The 26,564-nt window shown below is 37.2% G+C and overlaps 1 long non-coding RNA gene across 1 annotated transcript in view; it reads right to left on the minus strand.

The window, feature by feature from the left end:
- Positions 1 to 2,521: 2,521 nt before the first annotated feature.
- The window catches only part of LOC139122431 (uncharacterized), a 69,916-nt gene continuing 45,873 nt past the window's right edge, over positions 2,522 to 26,564 (minus strand). The window contains exons 8-11 of the long non-coding RNA XR_011549462.1: positions 12,081 to 12,166; positions 9,961 to 10,091; positions 6,068 to 6,136; positions 2,522 to 5,568 (exon numbers count right to left, since the gene is read on the minus strand). This is a non-coding gene — a long non-coding RNA (uncharacterized lncRNA). The remainder of the gene's footprint in view (positions 5,569 to 6,067; positions 6,137 to 9,960; positions 10,092 to 12,080; positions 12,167 to 26,564) is intronic.

The raw sequence follows: 26,564 nt of genomic DNA on the forward strand, positions 1-26,564 counted from the left end.
AGAAATGTTCAAAATTTGGTGATACATGCCTTGTATTATTTTTAAACAATATTTTTATCCATTTTTATTTTATATTTACTTGATTTTGACTCGCTTTCGTTAAAGCTACCGTCTGCGCATGCGCACAACTCTAGGACAAAATCTGAGTTGAGAATCGAATCAGACGCCATCATGTTTCTCGGTGTGGGCACATTTTTTACTTTGTGAACGTTTCACTGTGCATTTCAATATATTCTATAGTTATGACGTTGACAGTGATGCACTTTTGCGGCTGTCGTGTATTTTTTGGTACGAAAGGCGCCTTTGATCGACTGAAGAATGATGGTACCGGCAGGCATATCAGTTCTAATGAGGAAGTAATCCAATGGCCCGCATAGGTCAGGGACTCACTTAGGGGAGAACCACTTGATTTGTGGGGGGGGGGGGTATGGAGGATTTTGAGAAAAAAAATTGTCACCAGGTGAAATAAAAGAAAAAAATAAGCCTGTAATGGCTTGAGAAAAAAAATTCTCATAACAGACAGAAATAAATAAAAAAGGAATTGTCATAATGTAGTTGAAATGAGCAAAATTTTGGAAATTCATTCTCACGTGTTCTTTGCTAGCATGCTGCCATAGGCAGCGCAAATGTTTTTACCACAAGCAATTCTCATGTGGTTTTTTTTTCCCAGCACTTATGATATAGCATTCACTACTTTACACCTCAGTGCACTCGATGTTTTCCTTCCCTTTTCTGACCCAAGAAATCATATTTCTGGATTTCTGTTGCAATATCTCAATGGTACAGGCAATATCTAGATGGGACTATTTGACTTCTGTACATTGTGAAAATTTAAAACACAAGACAGGAGTCAATAACTAGTGTAAAAACCAATATATTATTCTCTCAACATAAATATGTTAGAAAGATTACAAGTTGTCAAAGAAAAATTGAGGAACAACAAATATAATGAAATACAATGTGTGAGCCTTGTTTCTCTGACCACAAAAGATAACATCTCCCCTGAGAACTTAAAAGGAATTGACTGTTATAAAGAAAAGCAGGTATAGTACTGATCACTGTTGATTTGCCAAAAAAGTGTTCTTAATTTAAAGTTGTATATATACTAGACTTTCCATTTTGTTTTCATTCGTTGGAATGTAAAATGAATATATAAAACCATCCTGTGATATGTGAAACACTGGCTTAAATTTGAAAAATTGCACTGCTACTCCATTTGATAAAAAATTGATGCAGGTGTGACAGTTGAAATTAAAAATGCTGTCTCTCTGACAAAAAAGTTCCCATACCCACTTCCTGCATACCCCCCCCCCCCCCGAAATCAAATGGGTCTCTCCTTAATTTGCGCATGCGCATATAACAAGTTAGCGTTGTTTTGCAAGGACCAGCTCCTGGGAAGGACTTTGAAAAATCAAACCGACGCTGTCTTGTTTCTCGGTCTTGTGCGAATTTTGACGTTTTGAAGCTTTTAGCATTTATTTGATGATGTTTTGTAAATATGAAGTTCACGGTGATTGTATTTTTGTTGCTGTCATGTATTTTTTTGGCACGAAACGCTCCTTCGTTACCGGCGAATCCATTGCTTTAGCGAGGCAATCCCACCGGCGGCCAGTTAGTAATAGCTGGGTGAGAGCGAGAGAATTCGCTCTGTCCTTCTACCTCCATGTCATAACAAACTAGCGTCGTTTTATGTTGATGTACTGTCCTTTCGACACAGCGATAACTTTAAGTTTTCTGTTGCTTATTTTGGGTAATTTCGACAGTTGTGCATTGATTTTGACATCATTGTTGAGGACAGTGTGTGCTTTAGACTGTCGACAGTCCTCGTGCCTTCTTTTGACCGGATCCGGAGTCACTTGCGGTAGTAATCCAACGTAGGCGATCGAGCGCCGAAGGCGCAAGGTCGAGTGCCGAAGGCACGAGCTTGTATAAATACCGAAAGCTACGCGAGACCAAGCAGTACAAGCGACTGGCGAGAGTCTATGTGTGCTTATGTTGACCGATCTACGCGCACTTCAGAATCACGGCATAATCCGACATGGTAATTTGGCATGATCATCAGATCATACATGATCCGAGATTGCACTTTAGCAAGGTCACGATAACTAATGTTGTTTGTTTCACTGTGGTTTAATACCTATAGGGCCTATTTCCACTAAAAGACTATTACATTAGAATTTCCTCCTGGCTACTTTGAAATCGTGCACTGGCATGCATGTAGTTGTCAACATCACTATGCTTGAATGTAGTAGACTCTTACTATGAATATATCGACTGTCACTGCATATTGCATATGTGTGCAAGTCACTCCATATCATATCAAAAAATGTAGTATTGCGACGTTTGAGCTGCCACAAGCCAGAATTTACAGTTTATGAGAAAGTTATCTTACATGTAAAACTCAGTTCTACTGTGAACAAAATGCAAGTTATGTTGCTTAACTATGGTGAATAACATAATATTTTGTACCTATCACCGTGTCAGAAAATCAGAAGGAAACAACCACTCAGACAAACTCTGGTCAGGATGATACTGTCCAATTTTAATATGTCTCTCGGCACACACTAGATACTCATGACTGTAAAACAACATTTCCATATAATTGTATATTCAGTTTTTATATTTAGTTTGCTTTTCACCATATTCTATGTCCTTCCCTGCACTACATAATTCAAAATTAAATATTGTTTTTGGCCTATACATACTTGAGGGGTAAGCTTATTTAGTCTCATACATTAAAGATGCACTGTTGACCTTCAGAGTCAAAACTTTTTATCATTGTATTGTAGATAGGTGTACACTCCAAATACTAAGTACAAGTGTGGTGAGTGTAACAAGCAAATGTTTTTTAGTCAATGGCCCAAATTTATTTTCTATTTGATGGACAATAAATACATGTGTAATCAATGCCAACATTCCAGTTTAAGGATGTACGATCGGAAAAAGTAAAAGTAATGTCAATTTTTTCAAATGAGGTTTTTTGAATACCTACATATGAGAGTAGTCCAAAACTTGGAAAAAAAGATGGGGTCACCGCGCTTGTTTTTTTAAAAAATGACATTAAAAATTCGCAGTTTTTCACAAAATCACTAAAAATCAATAAAACAGGTCATCATTTTCATATTTATATCATGATTGCATTTTTCACGTTTACACTTTCAACAAATAAAGAAATTATAAACTTAAGCTACTTTGAAGGTTTTACTTACATTAAAATTGAGTTAAAAAGTCATGATATTTAGTTTTTAACCAAAATTGCAACAAATATGCCCCAAATTTTAGACATGGGAGAGGGTTATTTATTAATTATTAATAGTTTCTACTAATGTCAATTTTCTCAAACTTTGCCAAAATATAGCTCTTTTTGTGAATTTTTCAAAACCACATTTTGTTTAGTAGGTCACCGAGCTCGATTTTTCATAATTTTGCAAAATCTAACTAGGATTTATAGGTTCTGGCGATAAACCATGCTCTCCCGGATTCGTCGCGCGAGGGCGCTCTTCGAATGCTGATGACCTGCAATGGCTACCTGCAGTGGCCTTGTCCAGGTATGGTGATGATTAATAAAGCCTACCTGTAAACGTTAATGAGAGGGAAATGACAGAACATAGCAAAGACTTTTAGGTTCTTCAATTTTTTAGAGTTAATATATTAATACAGCACACAAACAATCACGTAAATTTATTGCCGTGACGCTTATCGGTGGGGATTAGGCTGACTTCGCTGCAGGCTAAGTTTTCACACACTAGGCCTACGTGGAGCCAGGAGCCGAGGCCGTGAACTTGGCGTTTCCCAAATACACGATGACAATCGTAAAGGCAAGCCCACAACTGACACAAGTGTCAAGATTTTCGGCTAGTACACTCAAATCGACAATGCGACGGCCATTCTTCCATTCTCCGGTAGGTCTACTAGCGACACTATCATTGAGATTATAGGCCTAACCACTACCTCATCTTTTATTGCGAATCAGACGTCACACTTCTTTCTGACTTACGCTGTACAGGCTACGGTCATGTTGCATTTTTTTTATCATTTTGCTGAATTCTCGTACCTTCCAGCGTGTTTTGAGGGCACGCTGAACATTTTCTCGTCGCGATTTTCCTTGAACTGCAGACGACGCAAAAACGTTCGGAACGTCACTATGCGCGCGTGGTTACTATGGATACATTTCTGCGCGGAAATCGGCGCAGTACGCTAACATTTTTCCGATCGTACATCCTTAAGTAATTTGGTTTAGATTAGCCATTGTCCATAATATATTACAATAGTTTGTGGCTAAATTTTCTCCCCTTCTGTATCATATAAGTTCACCGTTTCCTGTTTTAGATATTGTTGATCCTATTGAGTTCCATCTCTTATTCTTGATTCACTTTCACATTAACTTTCATTTATGTCCAAACAATTTGACTTTTTGCCAGATTTCACATTTATGGCAAATAATAAACAGTAAGGAGGCACAAAGGACGTCGGTGCCCCCGGGCCCCATGTTGTTGTTATCACAGTAATTTTTACTCAGACTGAAAATGACAAAATTGTCCCAAAAACACATCATTATTATTTTCTACATCATATTATCACGCTACTATGATGGTATCTAGAAGAACCTAGAAATCAAATTGCAAATATGACATTAAAGGGATACAGAATAGCTAAGCGTACCCTGCTAGCATGCTACACTCATCAGGATTGGTCCCAAAATTGTCTAAATATTGTATGAAATGATACAGGAATCACTGTAGTAAGTCAAAGCCGGGAATGCTGTCGCTAAAGTATTTCCACTAGCAATTTTCAAGAAATAAATTTGACCAACATGTCAAAAATTGCCCCTAAAATTTTATATTGCTAATTTTGTCATACTTCCAACAATTCGGATAGGTAACACCCTTAAAGAACATCAAATCGAAATTTTAAAGCGATTGGGCAAGCTGTTTCTGAGAATTTTTACCCCAAAATACGACCAAAATCACCAAAATAAATAATGTACTCTATATATATAAAATTCTCAAAATGTGACAAATCGGAAAAGCCACATTCATGCAGTGAAACCTGTCTAAAACGAACCTGTCTTTACTGAAAACATACATGTCTATTCTGGACAGCTTTTAAAGTCACTTTCACATAGAACACTATGATTAATGGATCTCTATAAACCAGATACCTCTTTATACTGAACAGTTTTCTCATTCCCTTCTGTTTTCAGTTTAGACAGGTTTTACAGTATTTTGAAATCTTGATATCTGTTCACTGACTATTCAATGTGTCTGCACAGGAGGGATGGGTTGAATGTATGGCGCAATGTGGCAAGGATCTTCCTGAGAAAGAACTGTTGGTTGTTTTATACCCTTTTGGTCTATTCTACGTTTATGCAATACGAGCGCAGTGATGACAGGCAAATATGAGTAGGTCTACTTCTCCTTGACTGGTACTGCTGTCCATCTATTGGATCTCTTGCTGTATTTTCTTGCATTGTGCAGTTCACCGGATGTAGTTGTTGCTTGTTTTCTATGTAAGTGATGGTTATGGTCAATAGCTGCAAGTAGGACCCGAGCTTTCATATTTTCAAATCTGAAAAGAATAACAATAGAATCATCAACCTCCAAAAAATAAATGATTTTGAAAAACATGACAAGTTAATAGGCCACATTCTAGTCATTGACGTGTGGCAGAAATGATAAAGCAATATGATGTTTTTTATGTAATTTTTTTTAATTACGATGGAATGTGATAGATATTTTCCATTTTTTAAAACCAGTAAATGAAAAAATGCAAAAAAGTGTTGATGCAGGCAAGGACCAGAAACAATTTTTTTGGATTAATTCACCGACTGTCATATACAATAGAAGTCAGCATGTATTAAAACTGTGTTACGGAACATCCATTTTGAAAGTCTTGAGACACCAATGGTATTCTGTTCTTATGTGTTACAGGCAAATAAAATGTTCATATTTTTGTTATATCCAAGTGTGTTTGAACTACAAGATTAATATCAACAATAAATAGTATTATTCACAGGACAAATAAGGTTTTTGTTAAAGATTGAATATGGACTTGCTTTGAAACTTACTTGTATGATGTTCACGTTGAGGCATACATGAGTAATGTGTTATGAAAGGATTCTAGGTGTCCCGTGTGCCTGTTGAGAAATATTCAAAAATATCAGAAAATGGCTATTTCAATTTTTAAAAAATACGCCAATGACATGGTGTTGCTCACATTTGATCGGAATTGGTACATACATGGGTACCAAAGATCAACAATGAATGTTCTTTCTATCTGTTCAGTGCAGCAAAATTCTACTTTCAAATTGATGTTTTGACAACGATTTCTGCACAGCACAACCAAAATAACAAGAATAACTGAAGCAAACAAGTCATCGTTGATGACACAGTCCCCACTTGTTAATGGGTACTTTGTAATTATAAGTCCTCAGAGAGGATAGAGTCCTCTTAATATAATTAGGTCTGTGATAAAAATACTTTGATACAGATGGCGCTCAATGGCCAAGAACGAGTTCCATGGTGGTGAAAACATAAAAACCAATGTAGGCCACCATCCTAATTACAAAAGGTCATTATATGAGTCAATTAGGAATTACACCCATTTTCAGTATTAGATAGCGAAGCTGCCGCAGTGAACTGCAATAAAACTGCTTACACTAATTAGTTTCAGCTGTAGCCGTGGCCACTTTGTTGTTGAACAAGGCTACTTGATACAGACAAAAAGTCTGCTTGTACAAAGGCAAAACTAGCTCTGTCTGAGGCTCGGGTTGTAAATGAGAGTGCTCAAGATTAAGATACAATGTAACATTACTATGCACTGGTCCATGTACAAATCTTTTTTATTTCAACTTCCCCAGACAAACTATCTGCGTGGGACATACAATGTTGTTGACTTTGCCAGCTAGCTACAGCTGAAACTAATTAGTTTGAGCAGTTTTATTGCAGTTCACTGCAGTGTCTTCGCTATCTTTTACTGAAATGGTAATAATCGACAGGATGTTGCCAAACATTTTTGCATACTATTCTAACACTTACAGATCATCACCGGTACCATATTTCATAAAGTTTGATGCAGTATTTACAACACTACAAGATCCATATTTGTATCAAGTTTCATCAAATTTGACGCAGTATTTGTCGATATATCACTCAAATTAGGAAAGTTCATTACATATGAAATTACAAATTAATTAAAATGACACTGATAAATGTGTTTTTCACCGTTCAAGCCATGTGAACTTCACATCTGTACAAAGTTTCATGAAATTTGACGCAGTATTTCTTGACATATCAGCCTAATTACGAAAATTCAGTGATTGACATGATACTGCTACAATGCCTTGAAACAAATTGATGTGCATATGTATGAAATAGGTCAATGTCCTTGTACCAACTTTGAATGACACTGGTGGAAGTATGTCTGAGTTATGGCTCTGTACATGAAAAAATCTTTACAAAATCGCCGCCACGCAGCCATATTTGATCTTACTGTCTAAAAAATCACCATGCATATGTATGACATAAGTCAATGTCCATGTACCAACTTTGAATAAAGTCTGTTGAGACTTGCCAGAGTTATGGCTCTCGACATGAAAAAAACATAACAAAATGGCCACTATGCGGCCATATTGGATCATATTGTGAAAAAAATTGACATACATATGTATAATATTAGTCAATGTCCTTGTACCAATTTTGAATAAAATCGGTTTAAGCATGTCTGAGTTATGGCTCTATATATGAAACATAGGGCCTATGTCCTTGAAGCTACTATAGACATGGATACAAAATTAAGTATTCCTGACTGTATGAAATTATGTCACTTAACTTAGGTCATCACAGGGACCTGCATACCAAATATTAGCTGTCATGCCAGTGGTTTTGCAAAAACGAGTGACCTAACAGTCGACAGAGCTCTGCTATGTTATGTAGAGAATAACTTTTTGCGATACATGTATTGATGAGGAAGGTGGATATCTTTGATAGCTCATTTCAGGATGGCCTCACCAAAAATGGCAAATAGGATAGAAAATATGTAAAACAGGAAATGGTGAACTTATATAATGCAGAACGGGAGAAAAATTTAGCAACAAATTATTGTACCATAAGTGGACAATGGCTAATCTAAACCAAATTACTTAAACTGGATTGTTGGCATTGATTATACTCATGCAAGGCTCGAAATTAACTTTTTTCCCTGGTAGTCCACTTGGCTACCATTTTCTGAAGTTGGTAGCCCAGTGACAAGGTCTGGTAGCCAATGCATAAATGAAGAATTTTTTGTAAGGGATTGTTTTATTTATATCTAGACGATGAAAGATTTATTTTTCATGATTATATCCAGGAAAGTTACACTAGAGCCGTGTTGATCTTGACTGATACCAATATTGTCAAGGGTAGCACAGTTTCAGCTTTCGAAGACAACAGTCTCCTTCATCAGATGTACTTGCAGAATCGACAAAGAAGCACAAGGCAAAATGCATTGTGGGTAATGGACAATGCCAAAGGAAAGTGTCAAAGTAAATCAAAGGGTTCGAGCAAAGGTGTGAAAATACTGTATGTTGAGTGAGGACAATGGTAGGAACAACTGGGGCAAATCACAGCCTACATATTTATTTGTAATGTGTTAAAAATCTGTAATCTCGATTGAGTGCTTCTTTGACGCAATCGAAATTTTGTATGATTTTGCGTTCTTTAGTCTCTCTTCGGATGGTGCTTTTACCATGGATCTTTCACAGTACGGCCACACGGAAATCATTGATAGAATGTCCAGCTAGGTAAAAGTGTTGAGCAACATGCAGGTTTATATATTGTGTTGCTCTGTTTGTCAAACTTGTGATTGCATGCTGATGCGTTTCCGCAGTGGCTGTCATGTTCGGCCAATGTATACAGCAGATGGACGTTCAGGTGATGCATAGATGACGTTGGTGGAGTCACAGTCATATGATCCATTGATGTTGAAAGTCTTCTGATTGGGTCCGACTACAATGGTGGCGGTATTGATGAGAGGGCACAGTTTGTATTTGGTTTCATTACAGGGTGTTGTTCCATGAAATTGGATGGTCGTAGGGAATTTACTGGTAACAATGCGTTGTTTGAGGTTCGGAGGCTGCCTGTAAGCTATGATCATTTTTGCTGGGAAGACTGTTGTCTTCAAAAGCAAATGTTGCAGTAAAACAGTTGATCGACAGTGTGCTAGCTCTACAAAGATATTTACATCTAAATCATCCTTCTGTACAATTTATACCAAGAACAACCGATCAGGATGATGTTGAAAATTACTTCAGTCTACAGCGAGCAAAAATAAGCGGAGGTACAGTTGAACAGTACATGGATTGCAACAGCACATTAAGTACATTGTTTCTAATTAAAGCAGAAGAAAGTGATCTGAGACGAGAATACTTTGGATGTTACAATAAAGCTGCTCTTCCCAACTTTGTTTTAGTACCTCTACAGGGAAAGACCAATCACTTGGCTCGGATCACATAACATCACACAGCAAACTGTGGTCAACTGCAGATGATTCCAACACATCTATCCAACACCATCATCAAAGTCTGTCCACTTGTTCCACAGTAATGCTCAGCAACTTCAACTGCTCCGTCAAGCCCGTCTGATAATTAAAATTATTCTAAGACTACCAAAAGTTCACATTCAATTTTATCACCATACTTTGTCAGCAATCAATCTAAGTACCAACCGAAACAGTCTCCTGGAATTTCTAACCCATCTAGATTACAAACTCTGTACCCATTACTACAATGGCCCATCTTGGAGGAATGCAACATATAAAGAGTCAATGGAATTGATGAAGAAAGATAGAGATATTAAACAATGGTGGGAAAAACTGCTGAACTCGGCAAATGTGACACCATCTTCAAACGATCACTGTGAAAGTAGCATACAGTTACTATGAAGGTTTGTGAACAAATTTGCACAAAGAACATGTGTTACCTACCTTGCTAATGACGGTATGAACCCAACACTGAAAAGTACTGTGATCAGGAAACATCTGAAGGAGACCAGCATGGCAGTTGGAGAGATTCCCAGTGCAGATGATATGTATTTTAACTGTGGTGTTAAAGGACACTGGTCAAAACAATGCAAAGAGAAGGAGAAACATGAATCAGAGCTGATTAAACTTCAAAGACGTTACCTATGTGGAGAGCTAGGTCACCTGAGAAAAATGTGTCCAAAGATGCACAACATATCTGACAAGGTAATTCATTCCCAATACGTGTATATGTAGTTCTTTTCAATCTATTCTTACTCTGTACTAATGTAATTAATGAATTTGGAATGAATCTCTGTGTGAGTTCCCATCTTAAATCCTTAAACATGAGATTCTTCATACGTTCATGCATACAAGTCATGAACATTATTGAAAATAATCACATCTAGGCATTCTGACCAAAGTATATATATATATATATATATATATATATATATATATATATATATATATATATATATATATATATATATATATATATATATATATACCACATGACTGAGCTACTAATAACTTCTCGTTCTTGAATTGATGTGAAGCTGGTGACCTCCACACCCTTACATTGTTTCCTTATATATTTGTAATATGTTCAATCTATATGCATATATGTATTTAACAATAGTTATTAAAAAAAATTCAGAATCATGGGACTCCGGTGGCTCAAATATTACAACTTCCGTCATTAAAAGCTGAAGAACTTATAGGGGCGAATGATGATGGAGAACCTGACATGGCCACAAAAGACAGCAGATCCTTCAAACAATGTTCCCCTGAATGGTTTGAAGCAAGAAGACACAGTACTAGGGATTTCCCATAATACATAATGATTTGTACCAACGTAGATTCCCCTGTAAAGTCTACCATGTCTCCCATGTGTAGCCAATTCCTGGACCGTTGTAAACATTCTGAAAACATACTTTTAAAAACACCTTTCTTCTCAATTCCCATTTCAAAGGATTAAGAAAATTGTGCTTGATTGAGAGAAGAGAAAGGATTTTTGTAAATTTTCCCCCGATTGTGTCCTCAGCCGTACAGAATAAAGTGATGGAAAGTAGGGAGACTAGTTGCACCTGTTTTATGAAACAAAGGGATATTGATTTTTTCCAAACAGAAAAGACAAAAGAAATTTACATGCTAACTCTTTTTCAGAGAATGACCCCTTCAGTTGGTCATAACTTGCTTCCCAAAACTGTGACATTTGTAGTACCTGCAGAATGTGACTTTTATGGTTATTTAATGGTTTCTTTGAAATTTATACTACAATATTTCAACGTACTTTTAATAAATATAATTAATCAATTATCGTGAGATCTCACATTGCTTTTATACAGAACTGAAGAAGTTATAAGAAAACTAACGTCGTTGGTACAAATCAAACAGCATTGATGTGGGTAATTTATTGTACCGTGGAAGAGATCATGTAACTGGAAGCACTGCTGCTACTGCATTGGGTAAATGATTTATGTATAAAATAATTATTTAAAATTCAATCTCAGAGTTTGACAGAACTTCATGTTCTCTGCAGATGATCTGTTCCATACAGAAGTTTTTTTGTGTGGAATGAACAGTGTATTCTACCACTGCATTTTCACAGATGAACCAAAAATACAGCAGAACACTCAGCTCCACAATTGAAAATAGCTTCAAGATTTTCTATCGGTGTTATTTAATGAAACTAATAATGGCTATCATTATACATCTGCCATCGAAAACAATAGAATCAAATGTTCCATAAAAACAAATACTGAATGCGCGTTCCATAATATTTTTTAAACAATTTCTAGGCATCTGTGTTTCCTTTGAATTCAGAGAACGTTTGAAATTGTCAAAAACTAAGAATTTCTTCAATTAGTTAAAATTGCAAAATGATTAATTATATGGTTATTACGAAAATACAGCAAAATGTGTACAAAGACAATTAACGCAGCATATTGCCCAACGCATGCATGCAGTGGAGGGAGATACGCTGCGCTAATTGTCTTTGTACATATTTTGCTGTATTTTCATAACAACCTCATATCTTTTATACTAATTTATTTATGTATATGTAACCATCAGACACTTACCTGACATCAATTCTCTTGAACCTGTTACTGTAAATGTAACATGGTATTTCCATCTAACCACTGTTTTGGTTCCGTTTTTCCATAGGCTGGAGAGGAAAAAAATCAGATAAATGAGATGTACGACAGTCTGAGGAAGAACAAAGATACGCATATAACACCAAATGCAGCCATGAAGTGGGGGAGGATGTGCGAAGAATCTGCTGCTGTCACATACACCCACTTCATGAATGTTTTGAAATTTGTACAAACAGGATTTGGGTTAATGATTCTAATGACTGGTTAGGAGCTTCTCCTGATGGTATAGCCAATGATGAAGTAGTTATTGAAATCAAATGTCCATACACAAATGGTAAACTATTTCCATATAAAAACATTCCTGTACATTATATTCCACAAGCTCAATTAGAAATGTATGTGACAAACACAGATGTATGCCATTTTGTTTGTTGGTCTCCTAAAAAATCTAACATTTACAAGGTGAAGAGAAATGAAAGTTTTATCCAACTACTATTAGAGAGTCTAAAACTTTCTGGGATAGTGCCAAAAGTGGAGAACCTGTAAATTTGACAAAACAGAGTGCTTTACTTAAACTGCAAACAAAACAAATTGTCAAAGAGAGTGAATTTATGGGGCCCCTCATTCAGAACAGCAGACATTGCTAATCACAAGCACTTCTATGACTTCTGTAATACGGATGTGCACATGAGACAACCTGAAAATTCCAACATAGTTAAATTGGCTGTAGCTTCAGGTTTCCAGTCATACTTATATGATTCGGGAGGTATTGGCAACTCTGATTATTTTATTGATACTTTCTTGGAAAGTATGTACAATGTATTATGCCGACAATCCAAAAAAATTCAAACCACTTCACACCAAAGAGAAGTCATGTCAACATTCATGAAATCCTTAATTCTCAGCTTAGAAAGAAAGTATCACGATAGCAAAATGTTACTTTGGCACTATCTACAGAATCACACAAAGGAAGGTAAAGCAGCATTTCAGATTGGCAACATGGCTCCTATTGCTACCATTTTTAAAAAGTTCTATGAAAATATGGGTGACAATGAAAGACACACGTTTTTCTTGAAAACGTCATTATATACACTACATGATTGAAGTATTTTTACCAGTACGCGCGGTTTCCTATCGTACGTTCGATCGGTACGCGTAGCGTCTTTATCACGTGATAACCAGACGTCGCGTACGTGTAGCACAGACGTTCCGAACGTCAAACAACATTATTACACCTCACGTATTATCCAGGTACTGTGATTGGCTGAGCCTTACTCACGTGATATAGAACGAAAAGTGATAGAACATGGCTTAGGTGATATAGCCCTGTCGCGTGCGCTGATATAGCCCTGTCGCGTGCACTGATATAGCCCGCTACCACGTTCTGGAATACCGCGCGTCGTTTCGGCGCGTACGCGTACCACATCATCGATCGCGTACATTTGCTCGGTATTTTCTGTAAAGCAATAGCTTTTGAAAAGATAAAAGAAATTAGCTCGACCTGAAGTAGATGATATTTAGTAAATTAAACGAGAAAAGCTTTAACAACACTATCTTTGATTTTTAGGGGTTATTACACGAAGTTTGGGCGATACCGCGTCGTATTCGAGTGATGTGTCCGTATTTTGACGAGTTGCGCAGCAACGAGTCAAAATACGGACACATCACGAGAATACGACGTGGTATCGCCCTAACTTCGTGTAATAACCCCTTTATCATACATGCATGCTTTGGTTATGACTGTTTTCCTACAGACGCTCCGAAATTAGCAACGAAATCAACTTGAAATCGACCTTGCTTCCTCCAGGCTGTACTTATAAAAAGTTGGTTGCTAAGGAGTGATGACAACCGTATCACTTCTTGATATTATTCCGCTATTGGGCCATTCCACTGCAAAGGAGGATTTATGGAGCACTTTTACAGCAAACAATTTAAATATTACGATGTCGACACAGGTTTTCACAATTTGAAGAAGATTTATTTTTAGTTTAAAATGACGGTGGATGTAAAACATAGGCGGGAATCCACAAAATGGGTGTGTTTTTGTGTTTTAATACATAACCTCATCCCTGCGTGAAAGTTATGAAGCCGCCAAAATCGGGTCAAAATACTCGCGCCACGCTCAAACTCTTATCGTGTATGAACAGCTGAGAGCACAGAGCAAGCAGCTCTGCGACATCTATGAATGCATATACAGTGGATATAAAACCCGTACCAGTCAGTTTATCTCGAAGAATTATACATGTTCCCAGACGTCAAATATGCCGAATTTACCATCTCAGTAAGCGGATTAGTGAAAACATGAAGTGAGTACACTGTAAGCTGTAGTGTCGTAACTCGTTCGTGATTTTGTTGCTGTACGAATAAAAGTACATTTCAAAGGTATTTCCGTCGTCTGCTCGTATATTTTCCTTCCTGGCTTGCCTAAATAGAACTAAACTTCCTTTGACAACCGAAGCGAAAGTTTGACTTTCCCTAAATGGCACATTGTATCTGAAACCCGCACCGCATCGGTGCCACCAGATACGATCATGACCTGTGAACTGACAGGTACAAATCGGAAATATCATGTGCACCTTCAACTTTGTCTGTCGCGAGTATTTTCAGTGCGGTTGGATTTTCGTGGTTCATTTACGACTGTAAACGATGTAATTCACCGCCCAGATTAAGCTCATCAACAGGAAACTTGTCTTAAACCGATTCTATCATGATGCTCTGTCAACCGATATCTTTACGTGTAATGATACTTCCATGGTGTAAATATTCAGCAGCTTAGACGACACGAAAACACTGCACCGTGCACCGCCACAGGACCGGCCGTGAATTGACAGGTGTCGGCAAATTATACAAATTTTCAATACGTTTGTTTGTATGTTTTTGGTACAACTGTACTTGTGCCTAGGGCAATGCCCATGAAGTGACTGCAAACAACAGAATTTTGACCATAATCATAATGACGTTTCGGATTGTCATTTGTCCTATTCGCTCAGCTGTTTTATATGTACATATACCAACGAAGGTCATGCATACAGCAAAGGTCACGCGTCCGCGTCACTGTAAGTAGTTCGGTTACATTGAAAATATAATTCGTATTTTCACTAGTTAAAATATGGGCTCATATCCGTACCGTCTGAACAATAGAAGAATGGCAATACAGGCATAGCATGTATGATAATAGACGTTACTTCAACTTCATGTAGCGTTGCGATCGAGCAACACATAGAACGTTTCACTGTGGCGAGTCTCCATCGACGGCACACAGTCCATGTAGCCGACAATGAGATGCAAATGATATGCGGTCAAGGTCTCCTCAACTAACTTTCAGCTGGTTCTTCACTTTCTACTATTTTTATATTGTTTTTTACAAAGGCACAGACTTATTCTACCTGCAACTTAAAACTGATAGCGATTTTGTAGCTCATTCTTTACTATTTTTCATAGTTTTTGGTAGCCGGTAACAGACACTTCGTGTTCGTGTCGGCTACATGGACGATCTGCCCGATCGACACTTGACTGCATTCTAAGCAAAGTTTCAAAAACAAAAGTGTTTGTTCGGTGTAATAAAATTAATAACACACGCCAGCACGGGCATGATCACGATTTGTTGCCTGCCCTCGGGCTGGTGCTCATGACGATAATATTGATGATACCCTCGCCTTCGGCTCGGGCATCATCAATATTACCGTCATGAGCACCATCCCTTGGGCGGGCAACAAATCGTGATCTTGCCCTTGCTGGCGTGTGTTATTATTTAACTTCTATATACACATTACGTGTATTATCATATACCAATGACTGTGTCCGTGTCTCCTCTGACGCGTCGTGACGTGGAACGTAAAACATCAGTCTGATACGGCACGTTATACGTCATCAATTGTTGTTTATTTCCGGGGACTTTTTTCCCAAAATTGCGACCTCTGAATCCGCAGAAATATTAATGTGATGATTTGAAATGGATATGCTTACGGCAACTACTGTTGACAATTTCCCTTTGCCATAACTGGTAATAAAATTTAATTTAAAACTGACAGTCAAGCTTAATGCCATTAAATTGGAAAGCACCAAGAAATTACCTTGTATCATAAGATTGTACCTATTAGACCTCCCTAGGTGGTTTCTTTTGAACCATAATTGTGTACTTAAAGGGTCTTCATTTATGACATCACATAAGATGACCCAGATTTGACCTTTCAGAAAAATCTCAAGTTTTTCTCCTTTTCCCTTGTATTCTAACTCTGCTTGTGAAAGTTTCCTTTGATATAATGGTTTTTACTATCAAACTGAGTAATTGCAGGCCAAATTTTGATTCAAGCAAAGTAGGTAAAACTTGGACTAAGAAGGACGGCCGGTACGCGGGACTCACATAGGCAAATTTAAGCCAGGCCTCAGTCTATTCATGGTCGTCCATGATGTATTGTAGCACGGTCCGTCCATGAGGGACCGTGATTGCAGTATCGAACAGCAACAATGTTTGCTTCACGTACCAGGGAATTTGTAACTTTGTAGAAAGGAGAGTAAAGTGTTTCAATACATTGTAACTTTGTAGGGAGGAGGGTAAATTGTTTCAACACCTTACAGCATTTTATTGTAAGATGTAGTTTTCTGTTGAGGAGGCATTGTGACATGATTTCATGAGAAGAAAATAATTGAATTTCTCATTTTTTTTATTTCGTTTGTTAATAAAAAGTCATTTTAATGTTTTTAGATGCCTTTAAAATTTCAAAACCCGCTAAAAGCGACTATTTGGCCAAAATTCAAACAAAAAACACGAAAACCAAGCTCAAATCATGGGCTATTTCTGTATGAATACTCTCAGTCTCTACTCTCGCAGATGCACGATTTTTGCACCCAAATTTTTCACTCATTTTCGTTGGTATGACTTTGAAACTCCAGAAAGCGATTGAATAGAAAGGGTTACCTTGAATTATTGAGATTTTTGCTGATAATTTGCCAAATTAAATGAGAAAAAACACTATGAAAATTTCCACACGCTTACACACTGAGTGTTTCAGAGGCCTTTCATGTTCGTGTGGTACAACATGTGATCATGGAGGTAGTAGGAGACTGAGGTTTCTTGCACGGTCGCGCCAATGAAATGGGAAGCTGAAATTTTCGCTCGTAATTTTGCAAATGAAATCGTAAATCCACTCAAAACTTCGTATTTTTTTTACATATTTGAAACCCATGAGGAACGTAATTCATTCTCCCCTGCACAGTAAAAAGGAGATCGAAACGACATGCATGTCAGACAAAGACCAGACGCACGCAAGATGTCCATCCACATCCACCAATCTCGTAATTTACACTGACAGAACAAAAACAATTTGATCGAGCATGGACGTTCTAACGTAAATGCATCATTGTCTATGGCATTTTCATGTAAGCCAATACACTCACACGTACGCTCTAAGTTCAATTATAATGTCAATGCAACACGATGCTATTTTCGCTGATAGTGAGTGTGCAGCGTGAATGGTATGCTATGGTCATGAGATAACATTGATCACGTGGTGTGACAAAAAAGTTTTACGGAAGTTGTTGACGGAAATGACGTCAATTTTGCCTCTCCCAACTCTATAAGCTTCCTCAGTTACGTAACTTCGTCGCTAAAAATTGAAAGTGAAGAAATTACTGTTTTTAGTAGGCATATTTTCCTTGAAATACATGACCGTGTAAAGAATATATGCTAAAAGTGTTTAAGAGTAAATTTCTTTTCAAAAAATAATTTAATCTGTGACCAAAGGATTTTTATTCTTTGAGTTTACAAATTCAAACATTGCATTTTGTTCAATCATCTTGTTCAGTGCAAAATTTATAAAATGACTGAAAAATAAAAAAAATTGGCAGAATTACAGTCTTTGTGATGTAAAATTATGGGTTGACATCACGATAATTGTTAATCTGTTCAAAGTACTACTATACTATAATTAAAAAAAGAAAAGTTCATGCAGAAACGGTAACATATATTGTCCGCAATGTAGTGTTAATTTTGACTTTACATCAAAATATGCCTTTGCTGGATACCAAATATACAGGGCGAAATATTAAAATCAGCCATGTTAAGCAAAATCCACACAACAGCATTGATCCTTTTCTAATTTGATTTGCTTTGCTTATGTTATCCTTGTATGACAGTCGGTACAATATGGAACTTGAACACAACACAGTGATTAAGTATGCTGTAAATGAAATGGTGTGGCTGCATCCAGATGCAGCAATAGGAGTGCCTTTGTCTCTCACCCCTCATTTCCAACCTGTCCCATCCCTGAAAAAATAGTTTGGTCTTATATTTATAATATTAATAATTTCTGTATTTGTTAAAATGTGCGCATCTCAAAAACTTTTGATCATAAACATTTTCATTGTTTTTTATAGCTGACCAGTCAGTTAACCTGTTTATTTTGAATATTTGCGCATTTTTCCTCAGTATTTGACATTTTCAGAATACCTTCTTATTCAATTTGTCATTTTCTAAAAGTTAAAATGCTCCTTTGTGTGGTCAAGCTTTCCACAAGCATCAAATGTGGTACTTCATATAGGAAGGTCTGCCTCTAGAGGGCGGGCATCATGAACAGTGTTTGTTAGTTATTTCCTCCACATAAACTTCTGATTGTACTGTAAGCATTGAACATGGCCGACGTCCGTATTATTTTCCTGTCTAAAACTTTCACTCATTTTCGTTCATATGACTCTGAAACTCAGGAAACGATTGGGAAGAAAAGAGTTATCTTGAAATATTGAGGTACTCGCCGATATTTTGCAAAATTTAATGAGAAAAAATGCAAGGAAAACGCCGACAGGCTTACACAATAACCGTTTTCAGACTCAGAGGCATAGGCCTATGATCATCTGCAGATTATGCAACAGGCCCATATCACGTGAGGCCATGAGGAGATATCCACGCAACTCAGTACCAAACACTAGCGCACACAGAGTGAGCAAACACAAAGTGAGTACCCCTAACGTCAGCTCAGTAGTCTGTAATAGATCGTAGTCAACTAAGAACCTTGGAGAAAGGCTTAACACTGTGGCTATGCCGCTAAGTCCCTTTTGATTTTTGTCACAGCTCAAAATCGTTCTCCTGCACCTCAACCTGAACCATGAACACCCCACCAGTTTATGATATGACCCATCACAATAGCATGACGTCACAGATCTTGACAGACGGAAGTATTGACAGACGGAAGTAGTTGACACCAGCATACTGGTTTTTCAACTCTAATACCTTCTCTGTCTATAAATAGACACGAGAAGGTAAAAAACAAGGGTTGCCCTGAGGGAGCATATAAGCTTCTCACATTTTTGGAGGAACAATATTCATTTCCAAAGTGTGCTGGAAATATTGGGGTCAAAAGAACTATGCCCAAGAAGCTTCTTCAACCATCAAAAGATGTATACGAAGTTGTGACAGTTGCCTTGGCTGAAGAGCTTACAAGTACTAAAGCTGATCTGAGGAAGCAAACAGAGAGAGCTCAAGAAAAAGATGAAGAAATGCATGGAATGCTGGATGCCCTATCCACTGAGCTGAAAGAAAGCCAAGAATCTGAGCAGCTTGTTTCTGAGGAGCTCACACTAAGAAGCGGCAAGATCTCAAAAGAGTGCATGCCCGTGAGGAATATTGGCGGGGTAAATACCAGAAATTAGAAGTAGAGACAAATATAGACCATAAAGAAGGAGAAATAAAGTCACTGAAATCTAAAATCAAAGAACTGCAAAAACAGATATCGGAGCTGGAAGTTCAAGTTGATGCCCTAAGTGACAAAACGATTGAGTTGTATGATGAAACGTGTGGCCAGTACAAGCATGATTTGCAAGTCTGCATACTATATACTTTGTTGGACCACCATGTCTCCAGTAAAAATGTTGGCCCAGTCATAGAGGCATGCCTGAAGCTTGCTGGCAAGACAGCAAATCGCATTCCATCAACAACAACAGTAAACAACATGAACATCCAGCGCCTTTGGTTAGCCCAAAATCAACCTGCAGAAACATATGCACCACAACAACACACTACAATGCACACCGATGAAACGACAAAATATGGAGATCACTATGGTGCTTTTGCAGGTCGGGATCAACAAGGCACATACTATTGTCTTGGCCTGCGTGAAATGCCAACAAAATCTGCAAGCGATACACTGGACACACTAAAGGCAATACTGAGTGACATTGACAGAAGATCTACCGACACACAATCTGATATAGGAAAAAAAATATTATGCCACATTTCCAACACAATGAGCGATCGTGCTGCAATGGAAAAAAAATTTATTATAATAATGAGCTCCTCGATCAGTACCGTCAAGAGGTTTTGACAAACCACACTATGGCCAACTAGAAGAAGAGGACAGGAATTACGTCGACCATCTGTCCAATTTCTTTTGTGGTTTACACAGTCAAGTGCACATGGCCGAAACTTCAAGAAGTGTTTTCAGCCACCTTGAAAAAGAGCAGTTTGATGGCCACCCTCCATACAGCAATGATTACACCAGTGAGCCGGGCACTTTGGCATTGGTGAGGATGGCATGCAAGGCATTCTCTCGAGGTGGCGATGAAAAATCGGGGTGCCACCGTCCCTTTACTACATATCTCAAATCAAGTGGTTTTCTTCAGTCACACAATTTGCTTTCTGTTCCTCTGGTACCATACCGTGGAAATCATTTTAATATAATTCTGTTTGCAAATGCTGGCCATGTATTTTTTTTAGTTAATGAAATCGTCCAATTTCTCACCATTCAACCCACTAATAGATTCACAGAGTCTGTTTTGAGCCATTGCAATGAGTAATGTTATGTTAGTGGCTGCAGAGCACTTGGATTACTGTCCAAATTTGTGACAACACCATTATGGAATCTGATGGAGAATGCTGAAATCCATATACTGAAGATGAACACGTACTACCTTCGGTAGTGCTATTTCTCGAAGATGCAGCCCACAACATCGAGCAATTCATGAGTGGTGAGATGGTGCCATTTGAAGAGGTTCCCATAAACAAAGACCCGATCTACACACCACTAACAACATCCAGTGAAACATATGATGTGGAAACCCGCCATGTGGAAACCTCGGCCATTTTGGGAACACTCCTGCCAGCCCTTCCCAAGATGCTGTGCACAGAATTTAAAGACCATTTACCAGGAGGAGTGTTTGCAGAATGCATAGAAGACATGCACAACCACATGGCTAGCGTCGACAAGCACAACAAGTATGTTGAGAGAGTCTTTGGCTGTATGTATCAGCTACTCTGATTTAAGCCGAACATCAGCGTCTAGCTGCTGAAGCTTATACCATGTTTGTGATGAATTGAACTCATCAGTGGCTCTTGGCACATGAGGATGCTAATGCTCAAAAGCTGGTGGCAGCAGCTCGTCGAGGTGTGAAGTCACTGCGTGCTGACTTTGCAAAGCGCAAGGAAGAAATTGCTGAACGAAGATCACAGCAATTAATCAACCAACTGACCAAAAAAAAAAGAGCAGCAGCAGCGAGAGTTGGCAAGTTTGGAAAAACAAACAAGTGACATCATATCATGTGGTCTGTGGCAAAGAGCTTCACAATGAGAAATCAAAGTTTAAAAATGTTGTCAAATATTGAAACACTGGGTACATGCCAGACCATATATGTGTATTTTAGCTATCCTACAGAGTTTTATGATAAGTTATTGTTGAATAGACAAGGAGTTGCACAGTGAGCTTTCGTAGAATATGGCCAAAGTCAGAGATAGAATGATGTGTCCTTCAGAATTTTACTGTTTAGAGAGAAATAATAAAAATCTTAGCTCGACTACCCTTTGCCTTTTATGATTTGGGCAACGATAAGGTTTCTGCTTCCATTTTTGTATTTTTACTTGATAATCCATAAATTATTATTTCAATAGTTGGGGAAATAATTTTTTAATTTTATAAAATACATTTTAATTAAATCATTCATGTGTTACATTGATTAGACATTGGAAGGATGTTCTTCCACTTGTTGTTGAACCTAAGCTTGTTTGTTAGATACTGAAAGTTACATTAAATAAAACACTGTTAAACTTATAATTGTTTTCCTATTCCTTCATTTCAACAGATTAGCTAGACAGTAGAATAAAACGTGTAGTAATTATGGCTAGTAAGGGAGATGATCATGCAGGAACATATGAAGACCTCTTACAGAAGTCAGTTGGTGAACTGAGACATTTCTTGTCAATGAGAGGCATCAGTACAACAGGTTCAAAGCCAGAATTAGTGGCCAGAGCCTTTGTTGCTACTGAAGAGCGTGTTCATCTGAAACTTTCTGAACTGGAACAGAAGGAAAAACTACAGAAAGTGTATTCATGCCGAATCAAAGAGCTTGACATAGTTGATCCGAATACTATATTAGATGAAATGTGGATGGATGATGTTACAAAATGGCCAACGATTGACTTGTCATGCATATTTTCATTTATTTTAGAAAAAAAAGAGTTTGACCAAACATACATAGGGAAGTACAAGACTTACAAACCCTATTCTTATTTTTCAAGTGGATTTGTTGGTCCAATTTATCATCACTTCATATCAAATGATAGAGTAACAGTCATATCATCTGTAGTACCATCACAGCGTGTAAGAGATCAGCTGTGGTAGGTTTGGCTTGTCTTGCGCACAAGTGGAGAAATTCTTGGTGGATGGTGTGGTTGTACTGCTGGCTACTCACAGGCATGCAACCATATCATGGCAATTCTTTATAAACTGGAACACGCATCCATTATGAATTTTAATGACCCTTCCTCTACAGATTTGCCTTGCATGTGGAATCACAAAACTTTTAAAGAACTAAAGCCCCCAAAAAAATCAGTTCGATGATAATCAGACAAAGTCACCGAATCAAAGCCGGTGATGCAATAAATATCAACTCAGAATATAAAAGTAAGTTTGATCCCAGGCGAGAAGGTGAAAGAAATGTGACAGATGAACAGGTCTCATCACTTCTAGCAAAATGGAAACTTGTTTAACCAAATGCAGTCGCTTATAAAGCTTTCCCAAAGTCTGTAAACTTAAGCAGTAACTTACCACCATCAATTCAAATTCAAGCTGAAAAATATGCGGGTGATCATGACGGGGATGAGATAACCTTGGTCGATGGTTTCATTGAAAAACTGTCATTGAGTGTAACTGGTGATACAGTAATCACCATTAAAAAGGGTACTGTTAATCAATCAACAAGTGTAGATTGGCATGAACAGAGAGTTGGCAGGTTGACCTCATCATTTTTCCACGATATACACACCAAAGTTGAAGCTCTTTCAAAAAACCCAGGCAAGCCCTATACAATAACAAAGTTACTCTCCCGGGTTTTAGACTCACAATCACTTGACCATATTCCTTCTATTCAATGGGGCCAAGAACATGAAACTGACGCAAAATTAGCTCTGGAGTGTGAAATGACAGGACGGCATCATAAGTTCAAGATAAAAAATGTTGGCCTGGTCGTTGATGAAAGCATACCATATCTTGCTGCCTCGCCGGATGGTATTGCTGTTTGTAAATGTTGCTCTAAAGCCTGTGTTGAATTAAAGTGTCCCTATTCACTCAGAAATAAAAGCATTGATGAAGGGTGGGATGAAACACAGTTCCTGGAAAGAGGGGTGAATCAACTCCAGCTGAAAAAATCTCATAAATACTACACTCAAGTACAAGGACAAATGGCAATTACTAAATGCCAAAAGTGTTTCTTTTTGGTTTGGTCACCCATAGGAAAGCCACATACAGAGGAAATAAATTTCGATATAAAATTCTGGGAGAGCCCGGGTTAGATTAAATCTTTGTACTTTTTTTAAATCACATATGGCAAGAGTCCTTTTAGGTATAAGAGAAATATTTTATTGTCCCATTTGTAACAAAGTAATATTAGAAGGAGGTGAATTTGAAGATTCAAAGGAAAATAGTGTGCAACAGGGAATGCATGACATGTCTATTGTGGTATCATTGGGGATGTTGTGGAATGATTGAAATCAAAGATGATGATGATTGGGTATGTGACAATTGTAAGAAACTGCAGACTACTAGTGTTTTCCTTTATGAGAAACTTTTAAAAGTTTGTTTGAGTATTATCTCTAATATTAAATCACTTTCGTATAAAATTGTAGTTATGTACATATACAATGAATTTCCTACCACAAAAAAAACATTGTAACTGGAACCTCTGTTTCATTACATAAAATCTAAGGAAAAATATTTTGCCTCCCTGAACTTACAGTAACTATCGTATGTAAGTTTTGATATAATTTATTACTCTGCATATAGAATATAACTAATTATATTATGGTATAAATTTAAACTCATCAGTATTTACTAAGCACAAGTTGCCCCAATATTTTGGGATAGGATATGATATCTTCACAAGGTATTCTTGATCACTGTAAACTATTAATAGATATGTATTCCAATCATTGAGTATTTACCCAAGTAAGCTGATAGAGTAGGTATGTCAAAACATATTTCTAATTTTCGCACACAGGTTCCAACAGTTTTTAAAAGATTACTTAAAGATGTATATCAAAGATCTACTGCACAGTACCGGTATGTGATGCTACCCACAATTCCCTTTGATTTGTTTACTCAGACATTTTTCCTCATTCAATTCTATCAATTTCCAAAGAATTTGAAACTTAAAATTTAATTTCAAGATTATTTGGTAAAAATATGCTCTAAAATTATGTTTTGATTATGATTATGATTACATATATGTTTAAAATTCAAGTGTAAATTGAATAAGAAGTTGATGTTTGAAGATGCTTAAAGTTGTACACTTGTCAAGGTAAAGTTATCAACAACTGAGATGGTCTCATCATACTACCTCTCAGACATGCAAATTTCCTTTGTCATCATGAACACTTAAAAAAATCAATTCCCTTTCTTTTGCCAAACACAGATGTGACTTATTGTGTGGACCGAGCTGTTCTGTGCACATCAGAATTTTGCAATAAGTGATCTTTGTGTGTACTGATCATGGAGAATAGAGGGTAGTCTCACTCACTAACTGTGTACAGCTTAGCAAGATGTGAATACTACATTCTGCTTTGTTGTTTTGACACCAAGCCTTTTAGGATTATCTCTGTATTTGCAATAAATTACAGAATCTCAGAAATTTAAATGTTTTCAGTGTATAACTTGAGTCTCAATTCCATAATCAGTAGTAAACTCAGGTTTCATTTATAGTTGTGCTTGTCAGAGAATTGTACCGGGATCTATTTACAGTTAATTACATGAATACAGAAATGCAAACCACATGATAATCCAAATACATGTAACTGAAACGATTGCAATAAACAATTCATGGTATTTACTAAGTTGCCAATGTCCAAGTTCCACAAAGCATATGGTAGATGTTATTCAGAGTATAAACACCATTCTCATGAATTAGTGTGAAAAAGCCAGTTGTTATAATAGCCTAGCATCTTCATGTGACAGAGTACATATAGTTGGCTTACAGGTTATATTTTAACCAAGCATCAATATCACATCAAGGTATACTCATAGTTGGCTTACATGTTATATTGTAAGCAAGCATCAATATCACATCAAAGTATACACATAGTTGGCTAACAGGTTATATTGTACCCAAGCATCAATATCACATCAAGGTATACTCATAGTTGGCTTACATGTTATATTGTAACCAAGCATCAATATCACATCAAAGTATACACATAGTTGGCTAACAGGTTATATTGTACCCAAGCATCAATATCACATCAAGGTATACTCATAATTGGCTTACAGGTTATAGTATACACATAGTTGGCTTACATGTTATATTGTAACCAAGCATCAATATCACATCAAAGTATACACATAGTTGGCTAACAGGTTATATTGTAACCAAGCATCAATATCACATCAAGGTATACTCATAGTTGGTTTACAGGTTATTAAAGTGGTCATGTATGATCTTGTGTATCACTCACACAATGGCTCAAGAAGGTTGCAAAGAGCACAGCAAGTTTTCATGATATCATTAGTAATAGGCAATAAACTCACAGGTAATTCATTTGTCAAAATACGAAAATGTTTAATTCTACTGATGGCCTGTTCAACATATATACGTACATTTGCTATTCTTGAAGTTTCAGTGACAGCTGTGCTGGTCATGGGTAGGTTTGCAGTAGTGCTAGGTGGAATTGCCAACTTTACCTGCTTTATCATCAAGTCATCATGTATTTTAAATCCTCTGTCGGCTAACAACTGGTCATATGGGTCTAACAATGTGTAAAAATTGCTATTCTGTACAATGAATTTATCAGAGGCCCTACCCCCATAACACTCAGAGATAAATGATATCAATCAATTGGGTGAAATGCCAACTAAAAATTTTACAGTGCAATATGGTGTTTATACTCTGACCAAAATTTTGCTTGCAGCTTGAGACATGATGGTCTCTCTACAAATATTTCAGTACAATCAATGATGCATCTCACCTTGGGGTAGAAACGTCGAAAACATGCTGGTA

The sequence above is a fragment of the Ptychodera flava genome, chromosome 22 (assembly GCF_041260155.1).
Source record: "Ptychodera flava strain L36383 chromosome 22, AS_Pfla_20210202, whole genome shotgun sequence".
In the NCBI taxonomy this organism is placed as follows: Eukaryota; Metazoa; Hemichordata; class Enteropneusta; family Ptychoderidae; genus Ptychodera; species Ptychodera flava.